This window comes from Macaca nemestrina, chromosome 13, assembly GCF_043159975.1.
Source record: "Macaca nemestrina isolate mMacNem1 chromosome 13, mMacNem.hap1, whole genome shotgun sequence".
NCBI lineage: Eukaryota > Metazoa > Chordata > Mammalia > Primates > Cercopithecidae > Macaca > Macaca nemestrina.
The window spans coordinates 36,708,761-36,728,084 of record NC_092137.1 but is presented as its reverse complement, the minus strand read 5'-3'; the positions used below and the strand labels follow the sequence as shown (position 1 = coordinate 36,728,084).

General features: G+C 39.5%; 1 protein-coding gene across 10 annotated transcripts in view; it reads right to left on the bottom strand.

Moving 5' to 3' along the window:
- Window positions 1–8,015, bottom strand: part of LOC105464840 (vitrin) — a 126,676-nt gene extending 118,661 nt beyond the window's left edge. For all 10 annotated transcript variants that reach the window (XM_011712927.2, XM_011712928.2, XM_011712929.2 and 7 more), the window contains exon 1: window positions 7,747–8,015. The gene's annotated coding sequence lies outside the window, so the exon portion shown is untranslated. The remainder of the gene's footprint in view (window positions 1–7,746) is intronic.
- Window positions 8,016–19,324: the final 11,309 nt, after the last annotated feature.

Sequence of the window (19,324 nt, the reverse complement as noted above, 5' to 3'; positions counted from 1 at the left end):
TTTCAGTCTTCTTTCTGGGAAGTTTTAGAAGTGTAGAGTTCATGCCCATAGTAATAACTATCGTTTACTAAATGTTTCCTATATGCTGCATACGGTACACAGGTGATTTTACTTAATTGTCATGGTGATCCTATTGGGTAACGACTAGTGCGCCCATTCATCAGAGCAGGAAATTGAGGCTTAAAGAACTTTAATACACTGCTCAAGCTGGCCGGGAGTGGTGGCTCACACCTGTAATCCGAACACTTTGGGAGGCCGAGGTGGGTGGATCACCTGAAGTCAGGAGTTCAAGACCAGGCTAGCCAACCTGGTGAAACCCCATCTCTACTAAAAATACAAAAATTAGCCGGGCATGGTGGCATGCACCTGTAATCCCAGTTACTCCGGAGGCTGAGGCAAGAGAATCAATCAAACCTGGGAGGCAGAAGTTGCAGTGAGCCGAGATCGTGCCACTGCACTCCAACCTGGCGACACAGCGAGACTCAAACAAACAAAAAACAAAAAACCAACCAAACAAAAAAACCTGCCGAAGCTTATAGAATAAATGTATAGCAGAACCAGAATTCTATCCCAAACCTCAAACACTTAACTCCATTTAACATAGAATTTCCCCACTGTACAAGATGGTTTTATCTTCCTTTTTGCCTTGATGCCAATATCCCAGGCTTTTTGAGACACTTGGCTGACAATTGTTAAAACACACACTATAAAGTACATACCTTGTATAATACAGTGGTCTTAGTTACAAGATTAAGCGATTTTTCAAGAGTCATATTTGAGCCTGAACTCACAGCTCTGTCTCACACACAAATGTTATTTAGGGTAAAATGATGCACCAGGCATATTTTTAAGTGTAACCAGGCATAACACACCCATCTAAGTCAACATTTGAGTGTGTCATAATTGACTGTGTAATGGGATGTTAAAATAAGATGATCCTTTTGTCTTAGTTTCGGTTGAGGCCTCAAGACAATAGGAGCCAACCACTTCCATGTTCCAAAGTGGTCTCTTTGAAGCTCCTCTCACTAGTGCCTGAAGTGGGGGGCGGAGGGGGCGGGTAGGGGAGCCACCAGCTCCTCTTGCATTTGGGTAGGGAGAAGAGGAGGGAAAATGCCTACAACTTGTCTTTAAGAAATTTTTGCTTTCTGATCTCCGACTACCTCTCTGTTTCTACAGCCTCTTGCCTGGAGAGGTCATCAGCCAGGGATCTTGGTTCTCAATCACCTCCTTTCAAAAGCCAGCTTGGATGCCCAGTAACCCAATTTGAAGTGGCTGAGTAGTTGTGTCTCAGGGGCTGATGTCTGCCTCTGTGGACTTGGTGTCTGTCCCATGATTAAGTCCTCTATAGGAGAGGGGAAGAGCTTGTGGTGATTAGGATTCTCTGTGTGACAGAGTCAGCCTGGGGTTGTTTTTGCTCCAGCCTGAGTCGGGTGCATGGAGGGCTGAGGAGCCTATGCAGAAAGCAGCCAGACAGAGTTTACCAGTTGCCCAAGGGCTGAGGGAGGAACTGTAAATCCCCAGCCAGAATGGATTTATTTCACAACATCTATGGAACTACACGTGAGGAACCCCCAACGCAGTAGGGGAGGGAATCCTCACAGCACCCATAGACATGCCCTATGGGAACAAGCAGCAGCTGAAAACCCCGGGGAAGCTCAGGGAACCTGGATGCTGGCTCATAACAGTACCAACTAGTGAGGCCTGTCCCTGCCTCTCACCTTACCTCCCTGTGTCCGCTTCAACTCTGGATATGAAGAGACTACCGTTAGTGGCCAAGGGGAAGAGAGGTAAAGGCGCAAAGCAGAGAAAGAAAATTCAACCATGCCCCCTGTCCACTGCAGAAAGCAAGCCTGGATGTGGAGGATAAGACTTTAAGCTTTGAATATCATTTTTACATTTTTAAGGATTATCTAGTATTACGTACATGTTAATGACTGAACTGAGATTGTTTGGGAGTGGAATATGAGCAAGGTCTTTTTTAAAAAAAAAAATCCTCTGAGCGTGGCCTGACAGATTTCATCCAGAGCAGAGGCAAGAACTGCCCCCCAGACAGTGGGTGAGTGAGTGGTAGGTGGTGTCTGGGGGAAATTGAGGCATGCGAGGATGGCGCCCTCTGTGTCTGCTAGTCCAAAGCACACCCTTGGGCTCCCCTTTCCTGCTCCTTCAGCTTGCTGCAGACACACTGGCCTCCCAAGCACGATTCCACTCAGGGCTGTTCATTTGCTTTTCCCTCTGCCTGGAATGCTCTTCCTTCAGGGACCCGCATAGGTTACCTCCTGACTTCCTTCATCTCTCTGTTTAACATTCACCAAATCATGCAATGCAAATCATCACATGCACTGCTCTCTGCATCTTACTTTGCTACTTACGTTTTTCACAGCCCATTATCACCATCAGGCATCTTACTGTATTTGTTTATGGTGTGCCCCCAGATTAGGAAAATGGACATAATTTTGTTCACTCTTCTTCCCAAGCACATGGGATTGGGAATAGCACATGGAGGTGGCCCAATAAATATTTGCTCCTGCTGTTGTTGAATGTTATCTCTCTTCTCCCAAATTCTTTTTGCCTTTTGGAGTGCAGATTTACTCACTATGTTGTATAAACACGGCCAGTCTGGGCAAGTTAACTTGCACCTTTATGTCCAAAGCATGTTTTCTGTCTGGAACACAAAGAAGCCCGGTGGAGGGAATTCACATAGCATTAAGATGCCAGTGACCTGATCCCTTGGAAACTATATGTAAGTTTCCCCCGAGGGCATAGGTATATATTTTTTTCTTTTTGAATAAGAGAAGAAAGAATGCGGTAACAGAATACCTTCTCACTATAGCCTGAAGGGTGATTTTTATGAATTTTATCACACGTCCACACAGAAGTGTAGCCTTTCTCAAACTGAAGGAAAGAATTTGAGAAATGCTTACTAGAGTCTTGTCAATGTGGAGACCCTTATCAGGGAAAGTGATTTGCTGAAGTAGTTTGAGTCACAAGGAAGCGTGATTCTTTCTGCGACAAGCTGCTGAGTTAACCTTCCAAGTGAAGATAAAGGAAAGGTTTTGGAGACTGGCTACACAGAGGGCTTCAAGATGGAGTTTCCTCAGCCTTTCCTCCTCTCGTACCGCCTAACTCCCCTGAGTCAGCTTTTCCCCATCCACCCAAAAAGGAGATTATCCACCAATGACAGAAATAAAAGCCTTCTTCTCCTGACAAACCTTTCCCTGCGAGTTCCTTGTCTCCACGCCTCTCCATTATTATTACTAAGGTGTCTCTACCTGCAAGCAGAAACATCTTTTTTTTCTTAAAGAAATTTCACTTGGCTTGAGAACTATGTTTTCAGGGATGGCGAAGACTAATTTGGTGCTGTCACAGAAAAACCAGGAACAGGTATAATTGTTGCCTGGCAGGTTAAAAGTCTGACTTTGGAAGTAGACCTCTTGGATTTGAAACTGAGCTCCCTCCCTTCCTAGCTGTGTGGCTTCGGACAACTTACTCAAATTATCAGTGCCTTCGTTTTTTTCGTCTGTATAATGGCGATGGTAAGAGCCCCTCATATGTTTGCTGTTAGGGTTAAATGACTTAATATGACCGGGAGTGATGGCTCACGCTTGTAATCCCGGCACTTTGGGAGGCCGAGGTGGGCGGATCACGAGGTCAGGAGATCGAGACCATCCTGGCTAACACGGTGAAACCCCATCTCTTCTAAAAATACAAAAAACTAGCCGGTCGAGGTGGCGGGCGCCTGTAGTCCCAGCTACTCGGGAGGCTGAGGCAGGACAATGGCGTGAACCCGGGAGGCGGAGCTTGCAGTGAGCGGAGATCACGCCACAGCACTCCAGCCTGGGCGACAGAGCGAGACTCCGCCTCAAAAAAAAAAAAAAAAGAAAAGAGACTTAATATATGAAAAGGGCTTGAACAGTGGGTGGCACATAAGAATAGCTCTGTAAGTGTTAGCAGTTATTATTATTATTATTTAATTGAGATAGGGTCTTGCTCTGTTGCCCAGGCTGGAGTGCATGATCATAGCTCATTGCAATCTCGAATGCCTGGGCTCAAGTTATCTTCCTGCCTCAGCCTCTTTACTAGTTGGGACTACAGGCAGCACAGCCATGCCTGGCTAACTTTTTAATTTTTAGTAGGGGCAAGGTCTCACTATGTTGCCTGGGCTGGTCTCAATCTCCTGTCCTCAAGTGATTCTCCTGCCTCAGCCACCCAAAGTGTTGGGTTCACAGGTATGAGCCACCATACCTGGCCTATTATTATTGTTGTTGGGGTGATGGTTAATCATTATAACGTCACCACCACCACCACCACCACCACCGTCATCATGACCACCACCATCTTGCAAAATGCTATGTGTGTTTGAGGGCCAGGAATTTCACTGTCTTCTGCAAACCACCGGGAGATACATTTTAAGACAGTGAGAGGGAAACCTTTTGAGATTTCTCAGATTACAACCATCACAGAAGTTGCCTCTTTCATTTATTATTTATTGATTGACTAGCTCAGATCCCCTGGATAAAGAGATGGCAACTAGTTTCTAATGATTATATTAATATCACATAATTCCGTGAATCTATTTGCTAAACGTATCCAATGAGTTAATGTGTAAAACTTTGAAGATTATTACAAATGATTTGTCTCACAGCTGATCTGATTTCTTTATTATAGTCACATATAATTTAAAAAATTTACTAACATTTGGGTGCTGACAGGGTGCCAGGTGCTGATCAAACCTCTTTGCCATAGCTCTGCAGAGTACGCAGTAATAATAGACCCCTTTTATAGATGAGAAAACTGAGGCCAAGAGACTTTAAGTAACTTGCCAACATTAACACATTTAAAAAATAGCACAGCTTCCTGCCTAACACCCACAGGACCCATAGCACAGGAAGGGCCATTTTTGCCTTGAATTCACATGTAAGGCTTTAAATTAAGGCATTTGACATTCTTTCCACATGGGGTTATACTGACAGTCCCAGAAATACAGCAGAAAATGGAAAAAAGTCTTTCACACAACTTGGACCCACAGTCTCCAGTACGCTATGTATATGTGTGTACATATATATACACATATATATAATCTCCTCAAATTGTCTTGTGAAGAATATAGAGACTTGTATAGGTATATATATGTATATGTGTATGTATATATACATAATCTCTAATTGTCTTGTGAAGAATATAATTATAGTAAATTTCATTTTTGTATACATGAAAGTCTCTGGTTAGGTAAACATGCATATTTAAAATATACCATAAGTTTCATAGCCCTGTTTCGATACTTCTTCATTTAGCAATGTACACAGAGTCTCAACAATGAAATTTTCCTGGCCACGTTTTGACATTGGAGAGGTCCCAGTGCATAGAACCATAGGATTGAGAGGGAAACTTAGAGATTATCTTGTCTAACTTCTTCATTTCGTATGTGATGAAATAGAGATGGAGACGTTGAGTAAGTTCTCCAAGGCACCACAGCTAAATGCCCTTCTACTGACAGACAGACCCATGTGTTCTGTCTTGTCCCTACTGCTGCTGACACTTGGCTCACACCTCCAAGTGTGAGCAAGGAGAAGGGAAGCTGCACATGTGGGCACAGCTTCATGGGAACATGTTGGGGACCAGGAAGTTTTTATTACATAAATGCTTTCTAAAGTAATCTGTTTTCTTTTTTAATATGTGAGGAATAAAAGATTACATTTTCTTTCTCTCTCTCTCTCTCTTTCTTTCTTTCTTAAACTGAGTCTCACTTTGTTGCCTAGGCTGGAGTGTAGTGGCATGATCTTGGCTCACTGCAACCTCCGCCTCCCGGGCTCAAGTGATTCTCCCACCTCAGCCTCCCGAGTAGCTGGGATTACAGGCATGCACCACCAAGCCTGGCTAATTTTTGTATTTTTAGTAGAGATGGGGTTTCACCATGTTGGCCAGGCTGGTCTCGAACCCCTGACCTCAGGTGATCCACCCACTTCGGCCTTCCAAAGTGCTGGAATTACAGGGGTGAGCCACTGTGCCAGGCCAAGATTACATTGTTATAGAAGTTTTGACATTTCAAAACTCCTTGGGAGCTGAGAATCACTATTGACCCTTGTGGCCGCCCTGGGAGGGAGGGTGTACAGGCATTGCTATTTCTGTTTTTCAAAGAGGGAAACAAAAGTCAAGAACTGTTATATACCTTTTCCAAGGTAATAGTTAGGTAGTGGCAGAACTGTTACTATAATTTAGGACTCCTGGCTTGGCGCGTGCATTGAACCATACTGCTTTCCTGTTTTCAATGTGTCTTATAGGAATCACAGCTGAGAACAGCACAAGCATTTTTGTTCTCATGATGCTATTCATAAACCATTCTCAAACCTCATGTATTTTCTCTGAAAGAAACTATTCTTCATGTGATCAGTAACTTGGTGGAAAAGACCCATCTTCTTAACAATATTCATGAAGTAAACACTTAGAGGACAGATATGAAGCATTTCCAATCTTCCTAAGGAATTTTTTTTTTTAGTGGTGAACCATAAGATATATTTAAATGAAGCTTAGTCTGGGAAACAAGCATATTGCAATAAAAAATGCAAGTCCTTGCAATCTTGTAATTATTTATCTGGAGCTTTACGTACAAAAGAGGGTATTTTAATTCAATAAATAAAAGATGGCACTTCCAGCTTGCCTACCAGCACTAGCTACCACTTCAGCTAACACACACAGAAAGAAAATACACAAACAAACAGTGTTTGATCCTGCTTTGCTACAGGGTGTTTTTATCTTTCAAGAGACCAAGGGAAAAACAACCTCAGAACTTTACCACCAAAACTTCCAAACTTATTGCAGCACAACATAATGGCAAAATACTATTTTCTTAGCACACGCAATTTTGAGCAACCACCATGGCCAAGAATGCTTGGTTTTATTTTTACAATAAGTCCAAAGAAAAATTTTAACTCCACTCTTGATTTAGGAATGGCAAAGATGCTGTGGGTTGTTCGGAGCAAAGTATCATGTCTGATTATTTAGTCTTATCCTCTCTCTTTAACCTGTGCTTGAGGCGTTTATTTCATGTTTATACTAGTTGGACACAAATCATACTTAAAAGAGATTTCATATCCTGTCTTCCTGTGAAAAGCTGAGCTACAATGGCAGACTTAACAATGCCAGCCCCTTCTTGGGCTTATCAGTAACAGAAGCATTCAGCCTAAGAAAACACTTTAAGTGTAAACAAGACTCAGAATTGCACATCTAGCTACATTCCACTGAAATCTGCCTGAATAGAGAGAAGTAGAGATCCACGCGAAATAGTTTCTCTTTTAAGTTAACACCAGTGTGTCCATTTCTCATACTGCTATTCACACATCTTTATAAGAGATTTGCTATATTGCTATTACATTCCATAAATTCCAAGCAAAGTTTTTAAAAAAGCAAGATAATAGAGACTTAAATTACTTTAAAATTATACACAAATGTCATACTTTTCAACTTATTTGTAACCATAATTAAATTGGTTTAAAGAAACAGTAAAAATCTTGTTATAATGTTAATATCAATGCAGTTTATTTAGAATTGATAAATATATATGTATATTACTAGTTGTTTACAAGGATGCCAAGTACCACCCACTCTCATCTCAACTCTCTTGAAACTGAAATTTGTACAGGCTGCTTACTTGGTCAAGGTTTGTATTGTAGTTTCTTAAAGACAAACACATTTCAATAATAATGAATGGAAAGTAACTGTACACACAGCTTAGAAATTCATCAGACATACCTTGTTTGAAGAAAGCAATTTTTTTTTTCAAAAATTTTTCACCACACAGAATGAATATTCTTTTTCCCTTAGGCTTTTCTGCATCACAAATCCCATCCAAATTATTCTAAGGAAGAAACAGGGAGAGGTCCAAAAACCTTTTCTCTTCTTCTCAGAGGAGCTAATCAAACAGTCCCATCAACCTCTCAGTACTTTGAAAAACACATTTCACACCCCCCCCGACACACACATACACACACACACGCTCACACATACTGCTTCTCACACTGGTTTTAGTGCTGAATTAGGCGGTCCTCTTTCAAATTTCCACTCCCACTGCCTTTTTTTTTTTTTTTTTTTTGGTAAGGATTTCTAAATATTCTTTTGTAGCCCAAAGCACAGATTTTCAGTAAGCAAATTCTACAATTTGACATTCTAAAAAGTAGAGGAGGACCACTTAGATAAAAATGGAAAGTAAAAGATATGTTTCAAAAATCACTTCAGCAGGCGCAATTAAATTTTTTCTTTCTTTTTCAAAAGCTAGTGGACAGCTGAACTGAACTGCACAACGAAGGAGAACCGTGCAAACACTCCCAAACTTATTCTACTGGACTCCCACTTTTGAGCTGAAAATACTTACTTTTTCCTCCATATTAATGCTATTTTTTTGTTTTGTTTTCTCCTTCAGTCCTTTCTGCGTTTTGGCAAGTTTTATGAAATGACTCAATTATATGCCGGTAGTTACAGGACACAAGATAATCATAGTGGAAAGCAAAACTTGACTCATGTTTCAAAAAAGTACTGATGAATAATCTCACATGAAATCTGCCAGTTTTAGTTATTTATATATTAGTGTCATCAGCGAAATCTAAGAGATTCAGATTCAACATGTGTATTAACGTATCACAGCATGAAAAAAAATCAGACCAAAAAAAAGTACATCTGGCAGATCTTGAGATTCCAAAGTCCATCAGCGTGGCAGAGCATCTTTTTTCAAGCACGGGAGAAGGTAGCAAAGAGCCATTCCTCCTCCTGCTGGGGAGTGTGCACTCACGCAGCTAGGGAGGAGAACCTTCTCCCATTCGAGAAGCCTCCTGTCCTCATCTGTTGGCCCTGGAACTGCTCCATTTTTATGATCATTGTTTGACAGACCTTGCGCTCCAATGCCAAGTTATACATGGGTTGGTTGCTGGCATGTCTTCACTGGCTATATAAAATGTGGCCAAGAAGATAGGCTCTCACAGTAAGAAGTCTGTGTTGATTAGGAGTAACTTTGGCCCAGCTCTCTGGTCTAAAGCTCCCAAATGTGACTATGTGAATCTGGGTGGGATTCATCTGCTCAATGCCATTGTGCAGAGATGCACCCTAATGCATAAGCTTTTTAATGCTATAAAATATGGTAGCTGAAATTAAATGCCACTTTTTCAGAAGTGAATTAATGAAGAGCCTGATGAAATTCAAAGCTTTTTGATGTATAAAACTTGATAAATGGAATGATTCCATCAATAGGCAAAGTGTAACAAGCTATCTAGATGGATACTGTGTAATTTCTGCACAGGTCTCTGTTTAGTAAATACATCACTGTATACGGATCAGGAATCTTGCTCCAGTAAAGGAACATGGAGACTAAAACAAAAAAGGTAATGATTTGAATGTTATTTAATCATTTCTACCCTTACTTCTTTTGGTTCTGCAATGAAATTATTTCTCAATTCTCTTTATTCCTCCACTAAATTCTGAGCCCAGGTTCTTTGGTGGTAAGGATGATAATGCTGTAACACTGAGGACCCCCTGTCCCACCATTTGAATTAGGGCAGGTTCAGATGAAATGGCAGCCTAAGCATAATTAATAATCACATTATTACTAATACTACTAATAATAATGCTGCCGGACTCGGTGGCTCAAGCTTGTAATCCCAGCACTTTGGGAGGCCGAGGCAGGCTGATCTCCTAAGGTCAGGAGTTCAAGACCAGCCTGGCCAACATAGTGAAACTCCGTCTCTACTACAAATACAAAAATTAGCCAGGCATGTGATGGTGGGTGCCTGTAATCCCAGCTACTCGGGAGGCTGAGACAGGAGAATCGCTTGAACCTGGGAGGTGGAGGTTGCAGTGAGCCGAGATCGCGCCACTGCACTCCAGCCTGGTTGACAGAGCAGGACTTGGTCTCAAAGAAAATAATAATAAATAATAATAGTAATAATGCTAGTTGCTGTTTATCAAATACTTACTTTTACTAAGGGCAGCAACCCTGTACATATATCATTACACTTAACATTTAGAAGAATGTAGAAGGATTAGTAGTATAATCTCCATTCAATAGATAAGAGAACTGAGGCTCAAAGAGATTAAGCAACTTTCCCAGGGTCATGCAGCCAGTAAGGCAAGATATGGGATTCAAATCCAAGGCTTCTTGACTCCAAAGCAATGGTGCTATATTATGACTTAGAGCTTCTTTTCTTTTACTATAATAGTTTAATTTGTTTGCTTATGGTAAATAAGGCAAAATCAAATATAAATGTATTGAAAAGCATATGAAGAGATGCTCACTTGCAGTAATGAAGGATTTTGGAAATAGATAGTAGTGGTGGTTGCACAATATTATGAATGTAATTACTGCTACCGAATTGTACTTAAAAATGGAAAAAATGGCAAATTTTATTACATTTTTTACCACAGTTAAAAACAGTAAAAAAGGAGCCATTCCCTTTTAAAAAACAATGAAATATTTTGTTTTCGTCATCTTGGCAAAAATTAGAAATCTGAACAAAGAGCATGGCAGACATGTCATGGCCATGATGAGCTGCTACTGGTGATGACAAATGTGGCTATTCTAGAGAAAAATCCAGAAGTACTTGGTTGAATTACCTGTGTACCCCAGGATCCATCCACCTCTTTCTGGGGGGTATATTCGTCAGTGAGCTTCTCACACAGGGCCACCAGAAGTCCATTGCCAGAGAAATCATGAGTTAAGTATGGGAGAAGCACACCATGAAGTACTGTGCGGAAGCTGAAAGCAAAGGCCAAGAGCCCTCGTACGTGCTGTCCCCGACGTCTTCTCTCGGATATCTGCATGGCTCTCATGCTTACTTTCTTAAAATCTAGGCTCAAATGTTACCTCTTGAGTGAGCCCTTTCCTGGCTGTCCTGTTTTAAAATGGCACCTCCATCCCAAGCCTTTCCTTTTCCTCTTCCCTGTTTTATTCTTCTCTCTAGTACTTACTGTCCTTTAATAACATTTACTACTTGATATTTATTTATTTATTTATTTATTTATTTATTTATTTATTTATTTTTGAGGCGGAGCCTCGCTCTATTGCCCAGGCTGGAGTGCAGCAGCGCGATCTCGGCTCACTGCAAGCTCCGCTCCCCGGGTTCCCGCCATTCTCCTGCCTCAGCCTCCCGAGTAGCTGGGACTACAGGCGTCCACCACCACGCCCGGCTATTTTTTTATATTTTTAGTAGAGACGGGGTTTCACCGTGTTAGCCAGGATGGTCTCCATCTCCTGACCTCGTGATCCGCCCGCCTCAGCCTCCCAAAGTGTTGGGATCACAGGCGCGAGCCACCGCGCCTGGCCGTACTACTTGATTTTCAAATCGAGCATCCCCCTTTAGAAAATAGGATCCAGGAAGGCAGGAGTTTTTATCCACTTTGATCAGTGATGCATTCCTAGCCCTTGAAGCCAACACATAATAGGGATACAATAAGTATTAACTAAAAAATGATTGAAAATACATTAGAATGGTTGCTTATGGGAAAATAGGATGGGAATGGAGAATTGGGATAAAATGGAATAAAAAACATTAAGGCAAAAGTCCTGGGGCCTCGCATGGACCGCCAATGATGGTGCCAGGAGTGGAATCAACCTTCCAACCCAGACGTCTGGCAGCAACAACACCTACAACAAAATCAATCAAGGTGGTGGCCTTGGGGAAATCTTTTATCTTTTTAAAGTAAAACAAGATCACAACTTCTGGTGAGTGGCCTTGAGCTTGCTACTTGGCATAAACTGAACTAGATTATTTCAAGTTGAGAACAAGAATTGTGATACTCAGTTTTTCCTGCTATTACTACTTGAAATTCCGTTTTACTTATAAATCACCTATGGTTGCTTGAATGCATCACTTCTTTCTTAAATAACTGTTTATCACCACATAAACTTAGTATCCCAGTCTTGTATTGTATCCAGTACAAAAACTCAAATCTCTTTTAGAACATTCGCTATTAAAAGTTTTTATTATTGTCATAAACATTGAACTTGATGACTCTTTAATATACTGCCTCATTTTTTTCCTCACTCCAGAGACAGAATGTGGAGAAATCAATGCATTCTTCATATCACAAATCCATTCTTTTATGTGACTTTTAAAAATTCAGGGTGGCAATTTAAGAGTCTAAGTAATGAGATAGTCTTTTCAGACACTCCTGATACTTTTACTGTGTGCAGGTAAAAAACACAAGAGTTACACCTTTCATAACACAAGCTCCCTTAAATGTCTAAGGCAACATCATCTTTGATGTTACTTCAGTATTTCATAGAAATGTGATTTGCCTTGAACTCTTCTACAACAGTTTTGAGACTGTTTTCTCCCTGCACTTTGGTAGATGCTTCCTGCAAGCATCCATCAGTTGTTTCCTGGACACTGCTGAATATGACTGCTAAGTATACATGTTTTGTGTAGTTTTAATGTGAATGGGAAATTTGCCAATGTAATTTGCTTTTGTTAAATGTACACTATCACCATCAAAAGAGATTTTGCTGAGCAATGTAAAAAAAGCCTCCTCCAAAACTAGAGTGAAGAGTTTCTTAAGAATATGTCAGGGAGAAAAACATGATTATTAGATAGGAGTCATTGATTACTAGGTAAAAGGTAGGCTCTGAGAACAGCAAATGATGAACCTGTAGAATTCATTTTCTTTAGGCTATTTTTTACAAAAGATGTCAGAAAGATCACTACTTCCAAATGCTTCCCTGAAAGAAATGAGCTGGAACCACTGTATCAAGTATTAGACAATACCCACAATATTCTAGGCCAAACTCATGAAAAATGAATGTGAGTAAGTCACTGTGATTGTAAGAGTATAAAAGAGTTTAAAAGACCTAAAGGATGATACTGGACACTGGAAGCTATCCTGTAGATCCTACATTACAGAGGGCTGCTGGTCTGGCAGATTAGAAAAATACAAAAGTGCCTTATACAAAACAAGGGCTCAAAATGGTGGGCAGGAGATTATAGGCCTTGTATCTCCCTATTATGCCAAGTAAGCACATGAAGGCTAAAATAAAAGATTGGTTCACAGAACACTGGTCAGCTGGGGCTCTGCTGATCTAAGCTGTGCTGTGCTGTGCAGCTCTGCTTCCCATTATATGTCTATGGGTTGCCTGGCGAACCTCTGCTCTACGTGTGTTTATTTTGTTGTCCATGCTGCTGGGACAGCAGCTATACAGGAGAAGATCTGTATATACAGGAGAAGATCTCTTTGCAATGGCAAAGTTGCAAGGGGGCAATGGAAAATACGTGAGGTTTCATAAGGCCTAGTCTTAGAATTGGCAAACTATTATTTCTGGTCCATTCCACTGGCCAAAGTAAGTTCCACGACCAAGCCCAAAGTCAAGGGGCGGGGAGCTAGGCTGCCCATATAGAAGCTATGGTAAGAGTGTGAATGAAGAGGGAATGAAGAACTAGGCGAATAATTTAACTGACCCCACCATCTCTCTCCTTTCTACCTTTCTTTGTCCTTACATTTTAGTTGTGTATCTTGTAAATAACATTCAACAGGATTTATTAAAAATTTTAGTTTGTCAATCTCTGCATTTTATTGGGTAAATTTAACCTACTTTTATTATTATTACTGATATAGTTGGTTGCATTTATGTCCTTATTAGTATTTTTTATTTATTCTTTTTTAATTTTCTTTTTCTGCTTTCTGCTAGATTAATGAAGTTTTCTATGTTTCCTCCTCTCCCTACCTGCAATGCTGTTTTTGGAATCTACAGATTGTATTTCTAAACTTTTAGCATCTACCTTTTAAATCTTAATCTATATATGCAACTGTAATTTTTTAAAGTTTAAAGTTATTTATTATTTTTACTCTTAAACTTGAAAGAATCTTAGGCCATTTTAACTAGGTTCTTTGCATCTTATCGTTTTGTTAACAATTTTAGTGTTACCTTTTAAAAATACAAAATTAGATTGTTATTGCTAGTATGATTTTTTAAAAGGGCTTTCACAATTAATATATTGGCATATTTTATCTGTGTGCATGTTTGCCATTGTGTCTTTCTTCCCAGGCCTTCTTTATAAATTTAGATTGCCTCCTTATTGAAAACATTCAAGAAAATAAGAAATGATGGGTACTTTAATATGATAAAGTATATATGCCTTAGTCCTAAAATCCATCATCTTACTTACTGGGAAAACTCCAGAAGCATTTCCACTAACATCAAGAATTCAACAAGGATAACCACTCTATCTACTACTATTCAACATTGTGTTAAAAATATTAGCCAGTACAACTTGATGAGAAAAATCCATTAAAGGAAAAAGAATTAGTAAAGAAGGAATAACACTACCTCTATTCACAGATATGTAAATAGGTGTGTGTATGTGTTTGTGTGTGTGTCTATCTCTTAGTTCTACTTATTGAAAAGACCTAGAATCAATGAAACCTCACTACCAATGAACACACACAATATTAAGAGCTTGGTTTCTAATATTCTTCAATAAATAGAATCAGAGCTCCTTGAAAAATAGCTGATTCTAGAACTGGGGACGGGAAATTACAAGTGTGCCTGGAACATTTTGGAGCCAAAAAGCAAGAAAGTGCTCAAAAGATAATGGTAATGCCAAAAGGAAACAGCAGCTAATTTGAAGTAGCTCTCAGCCAAATCTGGGACAATTTGAACAAAGTAAATAATGATATGAATGAATTACAACACAATAAGATAATACTTTATGGATCTATACTGACATAATAAATAAATAAATAGGGAGAATAACTCATCATTACAAAAGAATTCCAATTAATAAATGAATATTAGTTGGAATAAAGAAGAATGAAAGAAATAATAATGAAAGAAGAAAGAATAGAAATAGAAAATTATTGTTTGACAAACAACAAAGTAGTGTGTAAAAGGATGATAAGAAACAGGACATTTATGTAGTCTCAAAGTATCTCCCCTAAAAGATATTTGTTAACAAAATAGGGAAAAATAGTATCTTTACAGTGGAGCAACCTGGAGAAACCAAGTGATCACAATTGACATTGTGAGTAATTAGACAAATGGACATCATGTGCCTCCTTAGATGGTACACTGAGAAGAATACAACATCATTTCTGTGGTGTTCTTACCAAAAATACATAACTCACTTTGATTATGAGGAAACACCCGACAAACACAAATACAGAAACAGTCTCTACATTAACTGGCCAGTACTTTTCAAGAATGTCCAAGTCATGAAAGACAAAGACCAGTGGATTATTACAGATTAGAAGAGACTAAGGAGGTACGACAATCAGATGCAACGTGTGATCTTAGATTTGACCTTGAACCAGAAAAAGGACATTAATGGGAAACTGATGAAATTTAAATGAGGTCTGTAGACCAGATAATGGTTGTGTATCAGTGCTAATTTTCTGTTTTGATAATTGCATTGTAGTTACATGAGATATTAATATTTGGGAAGCTGGATGAAGAGTGTACAGAAATTCTTTGTATTACTTTTACAACATTTTTGGTAAATCTGAAATTATTTCAATATAAAAAGACAAATTTTTAAAACCAAAAAAATGATGGTATCATGAATGGAATATTAGATTAGAAATAAGAAACTTGTTTTATTAAATATGATCTTAGATCTGTGTCATGGCTGCATTCATGGTTTTTGGCTCTTCAGCCTCCAGCAAGTCACTTGAACACTCAGTTTCTTCATTTGTAAAATGAAAAAATTAATTTACCTTTTGATTTGGAGTATCAAATTAGATAGTCTTGATAAAAGGCTTCCCATACCTTTATGGATTAAGATTGCCTCCTTATTGAAAACATTCAAGAAAATAAGAAATGATGGGTACTTTAACATCATAAAGTGTATATGCCTTAGTCCTAAAATCCATCATCTTACTTAATGGGAAAACTCTGGAGGCATTTCCACCAACATCAGGAATTCAACAAGGATAATCACTCTATCTGCTACTAATCAACATTGTGTTATAAATATTAGCCAATGCTAATATTAGCCAATGCAATCTTGATAAAGATTAGCCAGTGCAATCTTGATACAATAAAATACCCTATGATCCATAAATTGCCATGCAAAATATCATTAATAATAATTATTATATAACTCATTCTAGAGATTATTCAGGAACCAGACTTTTTTGTTTTTGTTTTTGTTTTTCTTTTAGAGACAGGGGTCTCACTATGTTGCTCAAGATGGTCTTGAACTCCTGCCCCCAAGTGATCCTCCCACCAGAATCTCCCAAACTGCTGGGATTACAGGCATGAGCCACCATTCCTGGCCAAGATCTTTTTCTCAGTAGTTACAGCTGCTGTGGAAGAGAAGTTCATAGCAAATTTTAAAGTTTCTTATGGCATCCAACTACTCTGGCTGATAAATCTAAGTGAATGAGAAGCAAACAGAAGCCAAGTCTTGACGGAGAGCAACACGATGTGATGTATCCGGCGGTAAACCAAATTCCCTGCCTCATGCATAAATGAAGAGCTCATAGTGCCTTTTAAATAACACACAAAAAAGGTCTCTTTACAGAAAGGCTCCCAAGAATGCCGGCACAAAGCTTGGGCCACATGGATCAACATGTTTGTCATAATATTTTTGTCTTAAAGTAGAAGGAAATGGCATTTCTTTCTCACCATTTGGAAAGGTGAGTATAGGTGACATAGGCATCTGGGCAGGGGTGGCCAGAGTGGTGGGAGTGAAGCTGTGGAAAGCTGGCTGTATGGGTTCCCACCAGCAGTACAATGCCCAGAACTTCTGTTTGGAAGGGCAAAGTCTGAGAGGAGACGTGACTGAAATTGCATAAAAGCCATGGAAGAAATCACAAAGGAAAAGATTAGTAGGTTTAATGACATTAGCATTAAAACTATGACATGGTTTTAAAAAACAATGGACACATACACTATGAAAGAGTTACAAAGCAAACACTCAAATGGGAGCACATACTTGTAATAAACATGACAAATTGTTAATATTTTTAAACTATAAAAATATTTAAAATCAGTAAGAAAACTTTAAAAGCATCACCAAATAGAAAAATATAGGCCAGTGATATGAACAATACACACACACACACACACTTTAAGTGGGCAACAAACATGGAAAAAATCATTTAACCTATGTGGACACTCAGGAAGTATAACTTAAGATGACATTAAAGCATTTATTTTCAGCTTATCGAATTGACACAGATTTTTCAAAAAATTCAATACTAGTCCCAGCCAAGAGGGACTCTAAGCCAGAAACCCCGAGTTTGGCTCTCGCCTGGGGTAGGAGTGTGGGAGGGCCTTTTTCAGCACTTTGGTCCCAGAGCACCCTGTTGGTTGAGCATGACCTATTGTCCTTTCTGTTGTGTCCTCTAAGGTGCTGGGTTGTGCCCCAGAACCCCAGTTGTCATTGGCAGAGTGGAAAGCATCTGGAATTCCTAATAGATGGGACAGGAGTCTAAGTTCTACTACATGTTACTTGAGTAATGTCGTCTTTCTGTGTCTCTGGCTTCAGAAAGTGATGATAATAACAATAAGTATGATATTAATCAGTTTACTGAGCATTTAGTGTATGCCAGGTACAGTTCTAAGCATTTGCATCTATGAATTCATTTAATTCTCAAGCAACTCTAATAAGTAGTAGTCATTTTGGAAATGAGAAAATGTAGAGAGAGAGATAAAGTGACAAGGCCGGCAACACACAGCTAGGAAAATGAAGTCAGGATTTGGATGCAAGTGGCCTGTTCCCTGGCTAAGCTGCCTCGGCCCCGGGTTGCTGAGAGGATCAGGACAGATAAAATATGCAAAAGACACGTTTTGAAATCATGAAGCAGGACTTGCCTGTAAGGCCTGTTTATTGCTTGCAAGGTGATAATAAACGACATAAGCTGGAGTATCTGCTTTGGCAGTGTTTGCTTTTGCTCCATAACTTCACGTTTAAAAATCAGGTAAAGAAATCCTGACTAGATATAAAAATGACTATTGAAAAATCTCCCTTCCTTTGTTTTTTTGAAACCACAAGCTAGTTGAGAACGGACACCTTGCTGAGAAAAAATAGGTAACTGAATGGCTTGGGTGATTTTATTTTTTCTATTTTCCAAGTGCTAATTTTAATGTAGACCCGAAAGTCTTTTTTTTTTTTTTTTTTTTTTAAGCAAACGGAGGTTTTCTGTGGCCTGATGTGTCTAGATATTTTTCCTTCCACTTTGATTATAGGCTGAAGAAGCTTAATTTAATTTGCTAGTAAGGAAAATGTTTTGCTTTCATGTGTTTTGTGATATATTAATGTATAAAAAGATTAATTAGCATAAAAGATTAATTACAAAGCACTTGAACCAAATGAACTCTAATTATGATGAAAGCTGAACACAACCACTTCATTAGTAGGACAGTGAAAAAGAAAACTGCACAGTGAATAGAGAGTGAAGTTCCCAGCCATGTGACAGGTGAAGAAAGGCAGGAATACATTTCATTTCATGAAAGCCCAGAAACCTGTGGTCAGTGTCCTGCTAGGAGTCTGGTCACAGAGCAATGGCAATCTTACGCAGTCCAGGATGGGCCTACTAGAACACCAAATGCCCTGATTTAGCAAAATTGTGTTTTAGAGATGCTCCCAAGTATGTATTTTAAAACACTGAGCTCGGGACGTGACTGGACTTGGTGGGTTTTGGGGTATTTATGTACCTCTTTGCGTTCTAACAGCTTCATTTCACCCCTTTTCACCTCTTCCTCTGTCTGCAATGACTTTCCCTAGTGGTCTAGGCCCAGCCCTCTTCTCACTCTATGTGCCCTCCTTACTTTGTTTTATTTGCTTCCACAGTTTTGAGAACTAAGTATATGTTGAATTCTTTCTATTCCTTATCTCTGGACCCTCTTGTAAGTTCCCCTAGCTATTATTGATCACCATCTTGATACCTCTGTTATGGACTTACGTTTGTGCCCCCTTGAAATTCACATGTTGAAGCCCTAACCCCAACTGTGATGGTATTTCTAGATGGACCTTTGGGAGGTAATTAGGTTTAGATGAAGTCATGAGGATAGAGCCCCATGATGGGATTAGTGTACTTAACAAGATGAAACAGAGACACCAGAGTTCCTTCTCCATCCCTTCCCCTCCATGAACTCCTGCTTATAGCCACACAGTGAGAAGGCAGCCATCTGCAAATCAGGAAGGGGACCCTCACCAGGAACTGAATCTGCAGGCACCTTGATCTTGGACTTCCCAGCCTCCAGAATCATGAGAAATAAATTCCTGTGCTTTAAGCCATTCAGTCTATGGTGTTTTGTTACTGCAGACCAAGCTGACTAGTACAACTTTGCAGGGACTTCAAACAAAATGTCCAGAACAGAGCTATCATCCTTCTGAATTCCCTGTCC